Consider the following 5,887-nt stretch of genomic DNA (forward strand, 5'->3'; position numbering starts at 1 on the left):
AATGTGTAAAATAATCCATCTGCTCCTTCTCAGAGAGGACAATGAGGCGATTCAAATCCTGAACAACACCAAAAAAACCAGAACTGCACACATTCCCTCATCAGATAAAAGATTCATAGCTGATCTCAGGATGTAAAACTGCAGCCCGGCTTTATAAAATCAGCGTAGCAGGAGCACGGAAACGAGGATAGAGCAGTCAGGATGCACAATGTACAACAAACAGCCGAGCAGGAGCTTTCAAATCACTATCAGAAAGCCTTCCTTGTCATTCTGAGCTCTACATACAACGGAACTAGGAGTGATGCTCCTGTTTGGTGCATACAAAATATGAATATTAAACACAGGTCTTTAAAATGAATATATAAATATACTAATAAAATATGAGTATCAGCATACAATTTTGCATTCTCTGGCAAAATCTCTGACTCCTGATGTTTAACGTTGTTTGGAATAATTGAGTCATCTGATTTTGTATTAGTTTTAGTTGAAAGACATTCTTTCTGTGGGAAATGTGTCATTTACTGGTTTGTACTGTCTCTCCTCGGCTGCTGCCAGTTGTTCTTGCTGAGTCTTCAGCTTTAGCATTAGTATTAGCATCATCCCAGCTCCACTGCAAAAGATGATTCACTCACTCGTTCCATCTGATTTCTCTTTAATGTCACAATATTCTTTTGAAACTTGTCTTGTTTCACATAAACAACAAAAACAACATTTAAACCAACAAACAAAACACAAACTGTGACATCTATTACAGATGCTGTTGACTGTCTAGGTTGGCTAGCAAGGACAAGCTAAAACATGATATTACAGTTACATCCGCAGTTCTTCATAATGTTACATCAGAAAATGTATTTAGTTTTAACCTCGTTTTTATAATAAGAAAAAAATCAGACATCAACGAATGCTTTCGTCGTTATTTTTATCGACTGCACGCGAGAATAAAAAAAATAAAACTAGACTTCCTGATTTTCTGCCTCCGATCTCATGAAACATGTAATAAAGCCTTCTACATGTTCACATGTTGAACCTGACTGACAGCAGACGACGCTTCAGATCTGGATGTTGCTGCAGAGAAGCTCCAGATTATGAAAGCTGGACGTTTCACGCACAGAAGATCTGAACAATCGCCACAGAAAAAACATCAGCATGTCTCAGTGAAGTTGACTTTTGACCTTTTGGATATAAAATGTCATCATTTTATCCTCTTTGACATGTTTAGTAAGGTCACAATGACCTTTGACCTCCACATTCCAATAATCTTACCATCCAGGCACTGCCGCAACATAACGCCTCTGGTTATGAGGGTCGCCGTCGCGGAGGCATAAAACATGTGGATGAAGTGGAGCGTAGATCGGAGGGTGAAGAGATCAATACTTTCACTCTCAGCCTGTCACATCACTCGTTTCACTGCTCTGAAACAGCCGAGCCAATCACAGTGATGCACGACGACAACAAGCCGACCGCTGGAGGTACAGCTTCTCCAGCCGGACCATTTCTGGTGGTTTATAGATATCAATATATATATGTATATGTATAGATGCATCTCTCTCTCTCTCTCTATAGATAGAGTCACATGCATCACGTGGCTGCAGGGATTTAATAAAATGAAGGAGAATCTCTCCATACAGGATAAAGCAGCTGATTTTGTTCTAATAACTCATTTAACAAAACTCCTGCTTTAACCATATTCAACCTAATTTAGTTGTTTTATACCAACTTAAAATGATCTACTGGCTGAGGAATGGGTACTTAAATCAGTTTATTAAAGTTGAATGCATTATTCAATTATGGCTGCACATGTGCTGCATGTTTATTGTTGCAGTTTGTTCTTGTCGGAGCAACCAGAGAGACAGCAGGTCAACTCCATCGTACGTCCACCTGCAGACCGGTGGAACGGTTTAAAACCAGAGCAGGTGTTACAAACAGTGTTCTCATTGGTCCACAGCACTACAAGTGATCACACGTCCACAGTGTAGCTTGAAGGACATCACAAGTGTGCCACAAGATTTTCACCGGAAAAACAACAGCAAAAACATGTACTTAAAATGTTCATAATAATAAATAATAATAATAATAATAATAACACTAAAATCATCACAATAAAAAGGTCATAAAATGATCAGTTCACAGTGATGCAAGATTTGTCATTTTAAACACTGCTTAAAGAAATACTGAAACATCAACATCAGCCTGTAGTTGAAAAGATACTGAGGCTGTTTCATATTTGAATAGGTGCTGAGTTAAGCATACGTAGTTTGATTCATTGTTTACTTTAAGTGTAGTTTTTATCTGAAACTTTGCACAGCAACATGAAACCCCAAAACAACAAGTTCTGCAGGTCATAAATTAACATACTTGAAGTGTTGACGAGAGAAACAGTCAGAGGATCACCAACGTTATTATGACTCAACCCATGTGGAGACATTTCCACTGAGAAACCAAACCACATGGTGGCGCTAGATTTAAAGTCATTGGGGTTAATCAGTACAGGTTGTCATGGTGATCTTAAATAGATGTCAGAGCGACAGACGGGCAGCCATGGAGTCATGCTGCGTTCAAGGCTAATTAAACGTGATGATGCTGATGTTGAACATGAACAGTATGGATGATGATGCTGGCTGGAGGGGGGAAGATGATTTAACTGGTGGCTGAATGGTTCCAGGTTGGTTCCATGATGTCAGGAGTTCAAGCACAGCTCAGCCTTTTTCTGTTTCCTCTTTCAATTGTTTCTTCTTTCTGACATCAAAACAATAAAACGATGAAACAAAACTGTAAGTGGTCTCTAAGTGGAACACCTTAGTGAAGGAGAGATTGATAATCAGGAAGCTTTACCTTGAGCTCTGCACAAGACTTGTAGACATCAACAGTCCAGCCTTCAGCTGCAGATGCATGAACACTGCAGCTACAGTAACGCTGCTTCACGCCGTCTTATTCAATTTGACGAGACGTTCCTCCTGCAGCAGCGCTATCCGGCATGAACCCGCCGGGAAGTTCACGGAGCCACAGGTTGCCTGCGTTCAAACACTGCATCAGGACGGAGGAGTGCGAGCGTCGAGCCGTCGAGTGGCTCAAATTGCCGATGCTGTGAAAAAGTAGAGCGGAGCTCCGGCGTCAGCAGTTTCATCACCGCTATTTCTGACAACAAGAGTATTTTCATCCGATAAGGCTTTGTGTCTCTGCTTGGTTCCCTTTCCCCCACTGTGATGAACGGCGCTACACAAGGTCAACGCTGCCTACGGCTGCATCACACACACACACACACACACACACACACACACACACACACACACACACACACACTGTACATCCCTGCACACAACGCTGGTTAACACAACGACTCAACAGCAGATCCTCTTTGTTTTTACCGTCTATGAGCTGCTGTGTGAGTAATGCAGGAGGCTGAGCACTGTTCAGAGTGGAGGTAGAACAAAGTGATCCTGGAGAACTGGGACACAAACACACAAACACATGAGTTTTAGTGAAAAAGGAAAATACTCTGTTTTTTACTGGGACGCAGTTACACAACATTTTATTTTGAATTATACCTCATATTCCTGATTGTGGGCAGCACAGTGGTGCGGTGGTCGTCGCCTCACAGCACGAAGGTTCTGGGTTCGAACCTCAGTCGGGGCCTTTCTGTGTGGAGTCTGCATGTTCTCCGTGTCTGCTCGGGTCCTCTTCGGGCTCCCCGGCTTCCTCCTGTCGTCCAAAGACATGCATGTCAGGTTAATTGGTGATTCTATAAATTGCCGTTAGGTGTGAATGAGAGCGTGGATGGTGTTTGTTTCAGTCTCTATGAGTTGGTCCTGTGATGGACTGGCCACCTGTCCACGGTGTGCTGTAACCCTGCCTCCGCCCAAAGTGAGCCTGTTCAGGATACAGCGGGTATAGATGGATATTTCTGATTGTTTATGATTAAACGTCTGCACTGAAACCAGAAACACCTTGGACTGTATGTAGTTTCATATGTTTTATTTGTTAATAGAAAAGACACGTATTCAAGTATCTGCAAAAGTGAAATGATTTTATCATCTCTAGTCCACTGCACTTCTTTTATGAACGACCCTCTCACAGAATAAGAAAATCATCCTTTTACCGCCTTCTGTAAAATCACAATGAATTACCACCACCTTGCTTTTGTAAATGTTATATTTAGTTCGTAAAAGATCAAGTTGATTTTTTTTTTTTTTGTCCCACTTCTCACTGAATGCCTGGGCCGTGACATCACAGCTTCCTCTTACAAATTGCAGTGCAGCTGCGCTGCTATAAATAAAATAGAAGCTCATCCCTCCCCATAAAGAGGTCCTCTGCAAACTAAGTTTCTGTTGCTATATTGGGAGCTCATGGGTCAGTGATGTGCAACATATTTATATTTAGTGCAAAGAGCAGCAGTCTGACTGTGGAGGAAGGAAAGAGAAATATGTATTGTTAGAAACAGAAAAATGAGCATAGACTTACAAAATATGGGAATCCTGTACCTGAGAACAGAATCTCTCAGGACATGTTTACATGTTTCATGTGTCTCATTCCACCCAGATTTAAAGAAAAGCCTCGAAGGAGAGCCGAGCAGAGGAGGAGCTGGAGATGTGAACATGCTTCGCTGTTTTCCTGCTCCGTCTTTGACCCGTTGTGTCGGTGCTGGTTGTGTAATGAGAGGTTATTAGCAGCACACTGTATCAGGTTACTGTCAGCTCTACCTCCAAATAATGAAATGGTTCAGATGACACAAAACCTCTCAGCTTGTTTACAAGTCTGATTGTGTGAATGCCAACCGTTGGACTCGAATCAATCACAGAGTTGTCAGAACCGTCTGAACGACTGCCAGAGCTGACAGTAAAAACAAAACAGGGTTTCTTTTAGCAAGAAGAGTCGTATTCAGACCTGTCACTGTTCATACACAACCAGCTGACCGCAGTCGTTATGTGTCATAGTCCGAATCATTTCCATTTTTCAACAGGAACTCACTGCAGAGGAGGAGAGCCCGGGTATATAACAGGGTCTAGCACTAGGACCCAGGGAGGAAGGCAGGACAGAGGTTCTAAAGGGAGGCAGGAAGCTCACCTGGACCTCTTTCCTGTACACCTTTGTTTCAGGCCTGGAAGGTTTTTCATTTGTTCCCAATCTGCATATAGTTTGTAAAATGTTGTTGTAGTTTTCTTTTTGATATTCATTTGCTTTAGTTTCTCTTCATGAATGTTATACCAGAGACTTCTACATTCTTTCTCCACAGCTTGTTCGGTGTTAGTGTCTTCCTGCTGAATAGTTTGGGTCATTATTTCCCTCCAGTGTGGCTGACAGGGAGATTAAATGATGGTAGTCTTGTTTTCACGTTTTGGTCTGAGTTTCGTTAACTGCGTTATATTGTAGTGCTGCAGAATAGTTTGGTTTCGGTCCAATGAGTTAGTTAACAGTAGTGTTGCAGTTTGCTTCCCTACTTTGCAGTTGTCTTATTTTTCCTGTATTGTTCACATTATTCTCCAGCAGCCTCCCAGACTTCTTTATTTTCTTTGATTATTAATGTTGATTATTGATTTGATTTGTGCATTAAGGGCCATCATCCCATCATCCAAAAACATGCACCTCAGGTCAGGTTACCTGGCGCCGCGCTAGTGGCAGCCTGCTGCAGCAGCTCCCCCCTGAGAGCCCCCCTGCTGTAGTGAAGACATTTCCCCTCGGGGATTAATAAAGTGAAATAAAATGTAAAAAAAATAAACCTATAGTTTATTTCAACCCTTCATTATCTCCTGTGTTTAGGCTTCTTTTTTTTTTTTTTTTTTTTTTTTTTACCTTATTCAGTCAAGTACAGATACGTTTTATTTTTTCTATTGTAATAAAACTTGTATTTTTGGCTATGACAGTCTCCAGTTCCACCTTATTTGGACTCCTG

General features: G+C 41.6%; 1 long non-coding RNA gene across 1 annotated transcript; it reads right to left on the reverse strand.

Moving 5' to 3' along the window:
- Positions 1–3,512: 3,512 nt before the first annotated feature.
- On the reverse strand, positions 3,513–4,968 carry LOC138631032 (uncharacterized). Its single transcript, XR_011311688.1, has 3 exons — positions 4,882–4,968; positions 4,479–4,638; positions 3,513–4,397 (listed from the first exon to the last, which is right to left on the reverse strand). It is a non-coding gene; the product is annotated as an uncharacterized lncRNA (long non-coding RNA).
- Positions 4,969–5,887: the final 919 nt, after the last annotated feature.

Source organism: Brachyistius frenatus, unplaced genomic scaffold (genome assembly GCF_029030835.1).
Source record: "Brachyistius frenatus isolate BFR_SWC_R1_liver_20210118 unplaced genomic scaffold, ASM2903083v1 Contig_147, whole genome shotgun sequence".
Taxonomy (NCBI): domain Eukaryota; kingdom Metazoa; phylum Chordata; class Actinopteri; family Embiotocidae; genus Brachyistius; species Brachyistius frenatus.